Source organism: Pteropus vampyrus, unplaced genomic scaffold, assembly GCF_000151845.1.
Source record: "Pteropus vampyrus isolate Shadow unplaced genomic scaffold, Pvam_2.0 Scaffold173, whole genome shotgun sequence".
NCBI classification, from domain to species: Eukaryota; Metazoa; Chordata; class Mammalia; order Chiroptera; family Pteropodidae; genus Pteropus; species Pteropus vampyrus.
This window is the reverse complement of record NW_011888954.1, coordinates 2,411,151-2,426,346: the sequence shown is the minus strand read 5'-3', so window position 1 is coordinate 2,426,346 and position 15,196 is coordinate 2,411,151. Positions and strand designations below refer to the sequence as shown.

The 15,196-nt window shown below is 39.9% G+C and overlaps 1 protein-coding gene across 4 annotated transcripts in view; it reads right to left on the bottom strand.

Moving 5' to 3' along the window:
* Window positions 1-14,868, bottom strand: part of LOC105299139 (lysocardiolipin acyltransferase 1) — a 166,657-nt gene extending 151,789 nt beyond the window's left edge. Inside the window, exons 1-2 of one of the 4 annotated variants that reach the window (XR_002782894.1) lie at window positions 14,700-14,868; window positions 14,017-14,204 (exon numbers count right to left, since the gene is read on the bottom strand). The gene's annotated coding sequence lies outside the window, so the exon portion shown is untranslated. Of the gene's footprint in view, window positions 1-1,360; window positions 1,415-14,016; window positions 14,205-14,499; window positions 14,617-14,699 lie in introns of those variants that run through there. The other 3 variants (XR_002782893.1, XR_002782892.1, XR_002782896.1) reach the window with 3 other exon arrangements.
* Window positions 14,869-15,196: the final 328 nt, after the last annotated feature.

The following is a 15,196-nucleotide window of genomic DNA, read 5'->3' as shown; positions in this document are numbered from 1 at the left end:
ACAATTACTGAAATCCTAAAATCTCTTCAAGACCTAGCTCAAAATATACCTGCTCCATGAACTCCAGAAGTATTTCAATTTCTGTACAGCTCACTAGGTCAGCATGTGCTATTTTTAAGCTGATGTTCTTTTAATATATTCTGACTTCTCGATTATAGTTTATAAGTAACTAGGCGTATCTTCCATCTCCAGTGCAGTTCACTGAAGATACACACTGGCCCTTCCAAGAAACAATAGGTGTTTATTTTCTTTTCTTTTATATAAAGATTGGGACAGTATTATTAGTTTGGGCCTGATGGATTATGGTGAGGCTTGCAAGGCTAAGGAGTGTGACTTTTACCCTGCAATAAAAGAGAACTGAAAGTTCTTGAACTCAAAAATGATATGATAAAAGTGTATTTTAGAAAAAGTAGTCCTTGGTCTACAGCTGCCAGATTGGGGGGCAAGGGGGTAACATCTAGATCAAGGAAGGCAGGTAGGTGGCTCAGCATAAAAGGGTTAAGTTATAAGGTCAGAAAGCCTTGGGTTCTCCAACACTTCTCGTTTTGTGACTCTGGGTTAAATTATATGACTTCTTAAAAGCTTCATTTTCTTTATTTATAAAACACAGATGATAAAACCAGAACTTGTAGTATTACATCAAATACCATAATGCCTAACAAAGGGTAATAAGCACAGTGCATGCTGGCACCAATTCTCTGACACCAACTGGGTGTCCTACAATTCAGTTCTGATAGTCACTTCCTGGAGTTAGCATCAGATCCCACAAGTTAAGGACAAGATACCCAAGCATATTGCCCTTGCTTCAGATGTCCCCAAGCTATTAGAACTTTTGTCCAACTTGGCTACAAATTCAAGGGTTCCTGCAACCCTCCTTAAGTGTAATAATTTGCTAGAATGATTCACAGAACTCATTGAAAACACTATACTTAAACAAGTACGGTTTTATTATAAAGGACATAACTCAGAAATAGCCAAGTGGAAGACATGTGTGGAGCAAACGGGGAGAGGATAGGGGGATTCAGCGCATCCATGCCCTCTCTGAGAAATTCATACGTCACCTTCCCAGTACATGAATACATTTATCAACACAGAAACTCCAGTGTCCCAGAATTTACATAAGGCATTTCATTACATAGGCATGATAAACTAAATCACCAGCCACATGACTGAATTCAATCTCCAGTCCCCCTCCCCATCCCAGAGACAAGAGGGTGGTAAAATTCCAACCCTTTAAGGGAGAACTAAGTCTTTCTGGTATGGCTAACTATTGTAGGGCCCACCCTGAGTCACTTCAGCAGCATACACTCAGGTACAAGTTTAAAGGGGGCTCATTATGAATAACAAAACATACTCTTACCACTCAGGAAATTCCAAGGACTTTTGAAGCTGTGTCTGGATCCAGGGTCAATAACTAGAAAAAAATTTTATTATATTACATACACAATAAATGGAAGCTGTTATTTTAGAAACCAAGTAGTAGACAAGTAAAATAATGCAAGCATAAAAATGAAGAGAAAAAAAAAAACATCAAAAGCATCACAAAAGACAAAGCAACAGCAAAAAGGAGAGGGGGTCGAATTGAATATAAAGGTTCAAGCCTACGTGACTAAAAAGACAGAAACAGACATATTCAGGAAGAAAGTGAAGATGGGCTGAGAATGAATTTAGTGTTAGTCCAGTTGAGACTGAAGGCATCGACCAGGGATTTCAAATGGACACTGGACTGATACGGAGAAATGAGCCTAGAGATGGGAGAGGACAGGGCCAAAATCGGTTGTCAGAGTTATCCACATAGATAAAATACCCCGGTCCTCCACCTACCACCCAAAAAAAAGCCCTCACTACTCAAAGGTATCAGCTAATGATGTCACATAAGCATCTATCTGAGTTCAATAAAAAAGAGTTATTGCACACAGCATCAAATATAAGGGCTGAACTCTAGAACATATTCCATTTAATATTTTGGACTCTAAACAAAATGGTACCACATTTTAACACAAAGATTTCCAAAAGAATCACATGACCAAATGCCAAACAGAAATGTCAGGTTTTGTTCTTTGAAAGAAATGTACCATTTTATTTTCTATCAACAGGAAACTTATAATGCATCTCTCTAACAGAAATGCTTATTTTTCAAAGAAGTTTATAGAACAACCATAGAACATTTCAAAATACAACAACATAAACAAAAGAACTGTGTATAATCAATTCACAAAAGCTTCTTGTTCAGCTTCATGAAGCAGGATAAACACTTCAAGCATAGAAACCATTACAAAGACTTACTCAAAGCTTTTAGAAAGCACATTCAATAACCAGAAACTGCCTTGGTAATTGCCCATGGTTCAGAAGCATCATAATTTATTTTTCCCCACAGTGCACACATCATCTCATCCTTTGTTGCTAGCTTCCCAGAAGAGAATCCCAACTCTGTCTTTCAGCCAGTAAAGGTGACAAATGGGAAAAGAAACGGAAAGCAGAGTTTGAGGACAGCATACTGGGCTAGTCAGATGACTCACAGTATAAAAAGGCTTAATGGGCCCACGGAAGCGAGACATTCAAGTACTCACTGGATTAATTAAAAGGCTCACTGACTCAGAAAGTCAGAAGGATGGTGATGGTCATGGTACTTAGGACGGGAATGCAAGAAGAGTGCAGTGAGAGCCCAGTATGTGTCCCACCCATTCATCCATCCATCATACCCATTTCCATCCCTTGCCCCAGTCGCTCAGGGAGACAGGGAGGCGGCAATGTTACAACTGGTAAGGGTACTGGAGTTTCAACTCTTACCTGATAGTAACACCCCTAGCCAGAATCTGGTCAGGGAAGGCGAAATCTTAGCCTAGATCCCAATCTCCAGAGATAGTAGAATAAAGGGCAGCCCTGCCCCCCTCCCCACATTCCTTAACACTTGGGGTATTCAAGTTCCAAAGATCGCTACAGGAACTCAAAGACCTTAATGGAAGAAAATAGGCATGACACACTCTCCCCATTTCCTGGACTCTGATTCCAAAGCCGAATTACAAGGACCTTTTCATTCTGCATAAAACTTTAAAATATGTTTGTATTAGGCAAACTGCTGCTTTTGTTATAGTAGTACTTAATTCTGTTATACCAAAATGAATGTATAAACCAATTATAACTATAGTCACCTACCTATGTATAAACTTCTTGTTGTTCATATGGTAGACAATGTCCGTTAAGGTTTATTTTCATTATCCTAAACTAACAGTAGCTGAAGATTCCCTTAGCTTGAACCATCCCCCAACTGCTCCAATTACAAAACCCACAGAAAGCCAAGGTCTGCCTGAGATCACTAACAATTTCTGAAGAGCTTAAAAGTCTCTCAGCCTCAGGATCCCCTCTTCTGACTCAGCCAATTCACCAATTTTACCCTGCTTCCATCCACCCTTACCCCTCAAAATGCCCCCAAAAAACCCTTAAGTAAAACGGAGGGTCTGAAGGAACAGATAATTTAAATAACAGATATCCCTGAGCCAACTTTCCTGTTCCTCTCTCTTCTTTAATCACCCACATCCCTACTCAACCAAAAACTGTCCTTGAAGCTCCAAATGGTTATCCCTAGGTTAAGCAAAATTCAGCCCTTTCAGATTCCTACTCCCTAATGAGTATGCCCACATCTGTCAAGGCGCTGAACTCAAAGCCTTCCATCTATTAAGATCTACCCTCCAAATTTTTTTAAAGCAAAATGATAATTGTTACCCTGTTAAGCCACATTTCCAGCCATAAAGCTTCTTCCTAGTACAAAGGCAGGCAGAGCAGATCTTCTCAATGTTTACCAACATGAACTAGCAAGCTGCTGTCCTAACTAACTGCTCACCAGAGCAAACTCTACCTTCCCCTTTCTCAGAGCAGCAAGGTCACCTGCATGTTAAAAATGTCCTTCCTCTCAAAAGCAACTATTGTCAGTTACCGCATCCCATTCCTTTCAGTTCTTGCCAGGGAAACTTTACATCCTAACCAAGTAAAAAGTCCCCTCATTTTTTTTTAACAGATTAAGAAATTAAGTCTCAAGAAGGTAAAATTAGTTGCCCACAGCCTTCTAATAAAAAAGAGTTAAGATGTATGAGGTGCTGTGAGAAATGTGTCACTTGCATCAACTCTTTTAATCCTCCCAACAACCACAACAGAAAAATAGCACTGTGGCCCCTTTTTACCCTGAGTAAACAGATTTAGGTTAAAAAAATAAAAATTTCCTGCTCCAAATCACAATGACGGTAAGTGCTACATTGGGATTCAAGCCCATCAGGCAAAATTCAGAGTTCAAACTATTAAAGGATAATTTAAACAAACAAACAAATAAATAACATGGTGTCTTCCACACAAATATAAAATGAATACCTATCTATGATTTTACTTAACTCATTAATTAATTACAGAATAAAATGGTTCCAGCTGGTTCAAACTCAAATCCAAAAAGCATAAACTTAGAGGCAAGCAGAAATGGTGAAAGATCTGCTTAATAGATCCAAAACTGGTTTCTTCTGCAAAGGCGGAAAAGAAATCAGCTGTATCTCCAACCAACAAATTCATTTGCATGTCTAAGGACAAGAATTATTTGCATTGCTTTAAGTTATTCACAACTTTACAACAAAAGTTGTAAAATAAAAAATAAAAGCTGCAGACCCTACAGATCAGATCGCCAGAAAAAGTGTTCTAGACATTGCCTACCTTCCAAGTAATCATTTGGTGCATTTCAAAGACTTTCACAAATAACCACTATGCACAATGTCTATTTCTTCATTTAGAAAAAAATCCATAGCTTCAAGATCTCTAACCACCACTAGAAAAACTGAGTTAGTCCCCTCCAAAAAATTACTCTTTCATTCAGATAAATTTTTGTCTATCACATACTAAATCATAAATTTAGGCTACAAATTTATATACAAATGCAAAAATAAATGAATTCATTGGATGGTCAAGCTTCTTAAGAGATCTAAAACTAATAAGGATTTGGTTTTACTGAACAGTGACCCACAGAATTACTCTCTGGGGAAATAAAGACATATAGTTAAACTGTCACTTCCAACTAACTGACCCAAAATTAATTTTCTTGCATAAGAAAGTGTGAAAAATTAGTAAACAGCAACCTCATTTAAAATGAAGTAGAGAGGCCAGAAGGGGGAGCTCTCACCCGCTATGACAATAGTAAAGTACAAAAGGAAGAACTCTGTAATAGCCCTTCCAAGCTCCTCTTCCCCTCTATAAGAGTTTCCTCTCCTTTATATGAGAGGACTCGCACGTGGCCTGCCATGGTTGCATGATCCCGATTGCAAATCTTCGTTGTTCCCGAAAAAAACATTGTGCTGGAGAAATATCTGGCTGACTTTTTACTTAAGGTCAACAAAAGTAATCCTAGTCCAATTTACACAACCAGTAAAATTGAGTAAATGTACTTTTCCCTACTGCTCCAGCTAAACGCAACTAAAAACCCTGAACGTTATATATAAAATAAATGAAAAAAGACTGAAAGTGACGAGGAGGCAAACCAGCCCTGGACCTTGGGACCCACGGAACCACACAGTGGTGAGTCTCCTTTTCCTTCTGCATCATATACCACACGGACAGGGAGCTGAAGAAGCCAGTAATCCAGAAATGCAAAAGGGGCAAATAAAACAAAGCCTTTGCTCTTTCAAAGGACCAAGAAAAGAGCAGCATAGCAAAACAGAAATTTTTTATGCAATAACCAGTGTACTCCAGCAAAAAACCACAAAAAAAACTGTGGCTCACCCCAACCTATCACAGCAAATGCCAAGTAGGGAGCCTAAACTTTCAGTCTCACCAGGCTGTAAAGCCGTGCCTCGGCATGACCCACTCCAACTTCCTACCCCTGCAGAGGTAATATCAAAGACAAAACTTTCTTCCCTGCCAGGTGGTAGTAAGACCCACTTCTTTGCCACACAGCATCTATGGAGACCATTTGGACAGCCTAGACTTCTCCCATGACAGTAATGAGGCACCCCTTCGCATCCCTATGTGAGTAGTATGACGCAAGGTCTAGTAGAGAATAAGATCTTTCACCACCTCCCAGGGGTAAAAAGGCCATCCTCTCCTAGTGGTGTCAGTAGAAGCTATGTAGGGACGGTAAGGGAGCAGAGTAGTATCAGTAAAGGGCTAGGGAGGAGCTGAAACCTCCACCCTGCCCAGCAGCCAGGAGTCTCACTTTGTGTATCAATGGACCAATTCCTTGACACCACACAACTCATCCAAAATGAAACTAGATAATAAAAAGGCATATAACCCAATTAAAAAATGGGCAAGGGATCTGAATAGACATTTCTCAAAAGAAAATATACGAATGCCCAACAAGCACAGGAAAAGATGCTTGACATCATTTGCCATCAGAAAAATGCAAATCAAAACCACAATAAGATACCATTTCATACCCACCAGGCTGTTTATAAAACAACTTCTCTAGGATACTATAATCAGAAAGACAGAAAATACAAGTGTTAATGAGAATGTGGAGAAATGGGAACCCTCAATACACTGCTGCTGGGACTGTAAAATGGTACGACCTGGAAAACAGTCTGGCAGGTCCTCAAAAGATTAAATGTACAGTTACCACATGACCCAGAAAATCAACTCCTAGGTGAATATCAAAGAATAATGGAAACATACATTTACATAAAAACTTGTACAAGACTATTCATAGCAGGACTATTCATTATAGCCAAGAAGTGGAAACAACCCACTATCAACTGATAAGTGGCTAAAATGTGGCATATCCACACAATGGATTATTACTCAGCCATAAAAAGAAATTAAGTACTGTTACATGCTGCAATATGTTTGAGCCTTGAAAACATTAAGCTAAATGAAAGAAGCCAGATACAAACGACCACATATTGTATGATTCCACTTATATGAAATACCCAGAAAAGGCAAATCTACAAAGAGTAGATTAGTACAGTAGCTGCCTAGGACAAAAGAAGGAAGGGGGATGAGAATAAGATGTCACTGCTAATGGACACCGAATTTCTTTTTAAGGTGATGAAAATGCTCTTAAATTGTGGTGATGCTTGCACAACTCAATAAATATTTTAAAAAACACTATGAGATCCGCAGCTGCCTTCTTTCTAGAAATTGACCAGCTGATTCTAAAATTCATATGGACTTGAAAGGAACTCAAAATAGACAGCATGATCTTTAAAAAGAAGAACAAAGGAGGACACGTACTTCCTGTTTTCAAAACTTTCCGCAAAGCAACAGTAATTAAGACAGCGTGGTACTAGCATAAGGACAGACATATAGTTCAGTGGAATAGAACTGAGAGTTCGAAAATAAACCCAGGTGTCTATGCAACTACCATATGCCCCAACAATTGCACTCCTGGACATTTATCCCAGTGAAATGAAAATTTATGTTCACACAAAAACCTGTACATGAATGATCATAGCAGCTTTATTCATAATAGCCAAAAACTAGAAATAACCCAAGATGTCCTTCAGTGGGTACAACCACACCAAAGAATACTAAGGATAGTAAGGAATACTACTCAAGAAAAAAAGAACAAACTCTTGATACACGCCAACAACTTAGAAGAATCTCCAGGGAATTATGATAAATGAAACAGACAATCCCCAAAGGTCACACATTGTATAATTCCATTTATATAACATTCCTACAATGACAGAATTACAGAAATAGACAACATAGTACTGTTTGTCAGTGGTAGGAAAGGGGGTGTGTGGCTATCAAAGGACTACGAAAGGGATCCTTATGGTGAAACTGTTCTGTATCTTAGCAGTATCAATGTCAATATTCTGGTTGTAATACTGTACTATAATTTTGCAAGGTGTTACCTTGCAAAAAATTCTGGGTGAAGTATATATGGGATCTCTATTATTTCTTACAACTGCATGTGACTCCACAATTATCTTGAAGTAGAGTCTAATTTTTTTAAAAAAGGAATCCCTAATCACTGCTGTATAACAAATCCACATATAGAGTTATTACTTTATTCCTAAAGGAAGTAGGTAGTAGAGAAACATATATACTGAAAGTGATTCTAACTTTGTGACTTTAATCTCTTCACCTGCAAAACATAGCTTAACAAAAACACAGGTGAATAATGACATTCTTAAAAGATACCCACGTCCTAATTCCTGAAACCTGTAAATGTTGCCATATGTGGGAAGAGAGGGAAAAAACCACCTTTGTAGGTATGATTAAGTATTTTAAGAGGGGGAATTATCCCGGATTATCATAGGCCCTAAATATAATCCTATATATCCTTCTAAGAGGGGTACAAAGGGAGATTTGACCACAAACAAAAAAAGATGTGACCACAGAGGCAGGGATTGGAGTGATTTACCACAAACCAAGGAATGAAGACCAGCACCAGAAACTAGAACGGGGAGGGGTGGACTCTCCCCAAGACTCTCTGGAGGTGGCATGGCCCTCCAACACTTTGATTCTGCATTTGAACTTCTGGCCTCCAGAACTGTGAAAAAATTAATTTCTGGTGTACTAAGCCACCCAGTTGGTGGTAATTTGTTACAGCAGCCACAAGAAACTAATACAAATACTTACCCATCTCTCGAAATGTAAAGAGCTCACAAATATGCATGGAAAAGGCTCTTGAGAAGTCTGAAGCACGATTGCAAAAAAAGAAAACCAGATGCAATTTTAGAGTTCTTAATTCAAAATAATACATAGCACCCTTAATTTTTGAGAGTTAAAGAAATCTAGATAAAAAGAAAGAAATATGGCTCTGAGGATAATTATATCCAATTTGGTCTCAGTTCACTGACTATTAACCCATTCAGTAGACAAGAACTGTTTATAGCGGTAGCTCTAGCAAAGACTCAATCTTGATTAACTCTGACTTCTAGTGTATTTCTTCTCTGTAAGAAAGAAAAACTAAATTGTACTGGTTTCATTATTACCATAAATAAACAGCAAAATAAGGTTTTTTCCCTGGACTAGATTATTTCAATCCGCTTCTAGGCTTCTCTCCCATTCTGGCGGAGAATAAAGCAAACATAATTCTTCTTTTAATCAATTTGTCCTAATGAACAGACATGCTAAAAATTCAACTTAACTTTAAATCTGTAGTTATTCACATTCACAACTATGTTATTCCAGCAATTCACAAATTCTCCAGTTTCATTACATCATAAAATATCAACATATATGTTGATAAGACATACAATAAAAACCCAATATTTTCAATGCATTTCGGAATGCTATAATAGAACACGCAGGAGTAATATAACAGTGCCAAAACAAGCGTGTAGCACGGTGAAAAGTGAAAAGGGCAAAAGGGATGTCTCATTTAAAACTCCAACAGAGGGAATCACCCTAAGCAGCAACAGGAAATTACATTCAGCACGCATATTCAAAAATTTTGGACATAACTTATAATACAAGGCACAGTCTCATAATCAATCTCTTACATTTAAAACCACGTAAGTGCGCTATATTTTAAATTTAAAGTGACTTCAAACAGGCATTATAGCACAGACTCTGGAACTAGACTACCTAGGTTCTAATCCATGTTATTTACCCTCTCTGGGCCTCAGATTCCTCAGAGGTAAAATGAAGATTACAATAGTATTCACCTCATAGGGAAAGCTGTGAGGGTTAAAGGGGTTAAAAACTTAAAGTACTTAGAAATGAACCCAGTATCTAGTAAGCACTCAATAAATGTTGGCTGTCTTATTATTATTGTTATTATTATTAACCATTACTACCTATGGAACTCATAATAGTTTTTACCACTGCCCTGCTTACCTTTCATCATAGAAAACCCAGACATGATAAGAGGTGACGAAATCTCAATGATCTCTGTACTGAAGGCATTGATCTGTTTATCTCCCCCCTACCCCGCCCCTCTAGACAGTAAGCGCAAGGCTGGGAACCATGTCTTATTTAACTCTGTCCCCATTACCAAGTTCACGGTAGGTATCTAAAATGTTAAGTAAGTAAGTAAACATTTTAATGTTCAAGCCACTCCTTTTTACCATCATTTTCCTCCCTAATGCCATACGAGCAAGTTTTTATTTAAAGGCTACACAATATAAAGAAAAAAAATAATTCTAAGAAAGTATTTGTATTACAACAGGCTAGCGGAAATAGTAAGAGCCAAGAAAAAGCTGCCTTTCCAAAATACGCAAATATTCCAGTCAGGGAAGAGTAGCTGTCAGGGTTAAGAGCAATCCTTTCACTCTGCCCTCTAGCCACACAGAGCCATAAGTATGGCTGCCACCAGTCACTTCTCTTCCCTCACCATTCTCTTATTCCTATCTTTTATTCATCATTTGCTTGTGACACCAGCTCACCAACATGCCATCTCCCTGCTCCATGAGTTCTTCCAAGGGGATTATCTATTCACTTACAAACATACACTGGAGGTGATCTCTGTATGAGATAGAAAATTAAGGGTGGCAAAAGACTTCCCTTTACCGTCTGTAGAACAGTAATCTATTTCCCATGAGGAAGTGAATAATTTATGTTTTCAGAAACCTCAACTGTGAAAGACGGCCAATAAAGTGGTTAATCATCTCCAGACAGCTTTCACTGATGGCTGCCCCTCAGGTGTCCCTTCCATCTGCCTCTTCTGGGTTGTCACAGGAGGATCCCCAGAGCCCTAGTCAGATGGAGAAGACTAGGTAGAGGTGCAATGAACACACTCTGTCAAATTGGACTGAAGCTCACAAAGGCCTCTTTCGAGCTTTTATCTCACTGCTACCAGGAACTCACCAGAGGCTTTTCTTAGCCCATTATGACATTGGAAATTTTGCAGGCAGAAGAATTAACAGCTAGTCCTCATTATCTAAGAGCAATTAGCATAGTAGGGAGAAAGGCCACAAGGTGATTTCTCAAACAGGGACCACATTTCATAACGATTAAAGAAATTTGATTAGTTTTCCCCCCAAAATTAAACAAAATATAAATCATTTTATTTTCACAATGTATCTTATATTTACCAAAAGTTACGTTACACTTGCAACTACGCACTAATTCTTAAGACAAGAAAGTAATCAATTGGTAGAGTTTGAGACATAATTTTGTGATCAAACTGTAAAAGAACATGATGTGACAGCCTCGATTTCTCATTTGCCTTACCAAGACAATTATATAAAAGTCATTTTGGGGGGAAAAAAATATATATATATACACATACATACATATATATTTCATCATTTATTCCCCTCGTACCCTTTTAAAATTCTTTTAAAGCACCTCTCATCAACCCTGCTGGTTTTCCTCATCAAAAGTTAATTGGTCTAACATTGCCAAGTTCTCGCTAGTGCCTCTTTTTAAATAAAAATATAACAGTAACATGCACAAATCTGAGGTGTGCAACTAGAATTCTTACATATACTTACACCCCTGAAACCGCCACTCATCTCAAGGCACAGAACATTTCCAGCATCTCAGCTTTCCTCGCACCCCTTCCCAGAGATTACCACCACCACTGTTCCCACTTCCATCACCAAGAAACAGTTGTACATGTTTTTGAACTTCATTTAAATGGAATCATATAGTGCTTATGTTTGGTGCAGTTCTCGACCCTGTTCTGAATTCATGAAACCCTGCAACTTTGCAAGGTTTGCAATTTCGCCTTCCAATTGATTTGGAATGTGTTCATGTTATGCTGTTGGAAGCCAGACAACTCTAATGTTATGAATGTTTAAGCGAAGATCAGTTTTACAACTAGAGAATTCATTTGTGGTTACTTCCATACTGTAATGGCTTCCGTACAAATATATTTAAAAATTCATGTAAAAAAAGGAATACTGTTAAATGTCAACTCTAAATGGAAAATAAAAAAAAATTAAAAAGGAAAAAAACCCTCTAATATCCATTATGCTAGCAGTTTATCCCAAACATACCTTAATTTGCCCCGCTCCCTTTGTGTGACTTTCCTCCAATGAAGCTACATTTGCACTAGACTCTGCTGACTTTTGATGATATAAGTTTTCTATAGTCTCAGAAATCAGAGGCCTAGATTATAAGCTTGATTTTGTTACATTTGTCCCAACAACCTCAGAGGGTTTACAATTTTTTAAAACCCAAGAACAAAGAACTGCCTGCTCTTTTTGCTTAAATGAGTTAACAATATCTCCAATCTCTAACCATACAGTTAACAAAACAAAACAAACATAAAACAAAACAGTTTACTTTTCTCTGTCCGCCCTCTCTAAGTGGTCCCCTCCCCCACACCCAGTCACTCTTTCATTCTGCCTTCAAAATGTAGTGGTGGATTCTACTCTGCCACAGCCAACACCTTGGTTCACTCCCTCACCATCTCATCTGGAGTATGGAAACTGTCCTTAACTAGTCTCTCCTTACACTGTCTTTCACTCTGTCACCAAACTCACTGCTCTAGAACATAAAGTTGATCATGCTATTCATCCGATTAAGATTCTTCTATAGGTCCCACTGCCCATGAGATAAAGTCACTCTCTTAGCTGGGAATTCAGTCTGGCCCTCCCTAACCTTTCCTAGCTTCTCTCCCAGCAACTCCAGCAATACTCTGGTCTGATCCCTGGACATCCGTGCACTCTCAATGCCTCCTCCTTTGGCTAGAAGCCATTTCTCTCTTTATCCCATAGTCAGCTCCCTTCTTTTCTTGGCCACGGTCACCCCAGCAGAATTAGCTCTCTGTACCCAGTGCGACTCTTTCTGAGTCCTTATCACACTGCATCAGTTCATCATTTATTTGCTAAAATCCCCCTTAATTATTAATTTGTGCTTCCTGTTAGAAATTAGTCACAACTCTTTGTTTTAAAATATTGTTTAAAGTAACAGTCAAAGGTAGCATGAATATACCACTTAACTAATCACCATATAATATCACCATATAGTAATCACCAAATAGTAATTGCCATATAAATCATTACTGGATGCCAATGGAATGAATCAGTTATTATTTATACAATTAAAAGATCATAAACAAAATTACTTCACTGAAAAATCTGTTCATATTTATCTCTCTAACACGTAACACATCTGCAGGATACAGGAAGACAGTATGCATGGTGGTTAAGAACATAAGTTGGAATCACAATGTTAGTTGTTCAACTTGAGGCAAATAACAAATGTCAGTCTGTAAAACAAACATGATAAAAGTGGCCACTTTACAATGTTTCTGGGTGACTGAGTTAGCCTGGCAGGGTAAATGTATAGTGAGTAAATATCAGAGTAAATGTCAGCTGTTACCATGTGTTTTTGACGTTTTAAAGCCCTTTTATGCATTCTCACAACAGTACAATGAGTTTGGACAAAAATGCTATGCCCATTTCAGAGGTAAGGTACTAACAGAGAGGTTGTATGACTTCCCTAAGATATTTTAAGTGACAGAGTTGGAACTAAAAACCATACTTAAGCCCCAGGCCAAACTGAGCAAATCTCTATGGATCCAGTTTGGAAGATTCTTTTGGGTTGTCCCCATTGTCTCTTCTTGGTTGTCAGCAACAGCCAGCCTAAAAGCCTGGTGGCAACAGATGAACTACTCCATCCGCTCAAGTTAAAAGGTAGAGAGAGACGCCTCACTTTCATAGTGCCTGACTCATAACCGGCTCTCCAAAGACAGTAGCGACCGACCGATCACTGAACACAGTGCCACTGTGCCTTCTCAGTAACAGAACAAGGCACTCCGCAAAGTCAAGCCTGCTACCAAAAAGAAAAGTCTCTTAATGTTATGCTTATCTGTCACATCAAAGTACAAAGTGGCCATAGAAATTTTTTTTAAGTAAAAAAATTTATTTCTTTTACTTTTAAAAATGTTTTGCAAAAAAGAATTTTCATCAAGTTTTCTGAAAACTAAACCAACTAGTTACATTTCATGACATGCCTTTGCCCAAAGAAGCCACTAACATGAATAGACAGTATTTCAACTCTGTAAGACCTTTACCAATACCTATTTTCCATACTTTCCTGGGCTAAACTGAATTACAATCTTCAGTCTTAATTACAGACACGTTCACATGGAATACAATAAATGAGCTTCGAAGGAAGATTCAATGCTCCTGGGGAACCCACCTGAACCAGGTTAAGCACAAGGAAGCAAAACTTCTCCAAAACACCTCGGTGCCCTATCTTCCTTTTTCTTCTCTTCGAATGGGGAAGCAGAAGTTAAGATACACCTTAATGATCAGACGTGACATCAGCCCCTGAGTAAGGCCTGCCTTTTCTTTCCTGGAACCCACAAGCAAGCAGGTGTCTGGCGCCTGGAAGATACACAGATAAGGCAGCTACAGCCCCCGCCCTAGACAACTCACGTCCAAGACTCTCACGTGGCGGCCACTTGGGACGTTTTGCACATCTGATTTAACAGCTGCAGAGCTCGGACTGCGTTCGGGGCAGTGCAGCTCCCAGACCCGTCCAGGTCTGAAGCAGGAACCTGTTAACGCTCATGTGTCAATAGCGACAAGACACCTGGCTCTCCACATCCCGCGGCCACCTCGCGGACCCGGCCGGCGAAGCCCCTGACGCCGTTGCCTGCTTCCCCGCACCTCCTCTTACCTGAGCCGGCGACGCCGCCACCTACGTCGGGCCCCCAATTCCAGGTCAAGTGACCGTTACCCCGGCCACCGCCCGAGAGGCCGGTGGGTCAGGGGGAAGAGCCCATAAGGCCGCTCCCCCTCCACCAACTCGGGGATACCCTGGCCGCCGCCGCCATTTTCCCAGCGCCATACCCGAACCTGACAGTTCCAGTCTCCCACCTGTGGCCAGCAGGGGATCACGCGCGACACCGTGGGGAGCGCGTGCGCGAGCCGGGGAATCCGTGGGGTCACAACCTCCGGTTAGAACCCGCCGCTAATTCATCCCGAAGCGGGGAGGTGTCCGGCCGGTCGCCCTAGTAATGCGTCCCGACAGGCTTTATACTGATTGGCTGCGAGCTCCGTGACGCGACGGCGTCCCCAGCTGCGTGAGAAGCCCGGGTCCCGGGCGCCCCGCCCCTGCCTCCTAGCGCGGGGCACCGGGGGCTCCCACCGTCGAGGGTTCCTTTAAAGGGGCCGCACTCATTGCCTGCACGGAGAGAGTGAGGTCTGTAAGGGCGAGAAACGATAGAAATAAATCTCACCGAGGGCATTGTCCCAGAGAACTGATGGCCCATCCAACTCCTAGAGTTTCAGAGTGGAAAACAAATCTGGAGAGTTTAATTTACAAACCTAATTTACTAGTGCAAAGTCAAGGGACAAATCAGAGGGAGAACCTG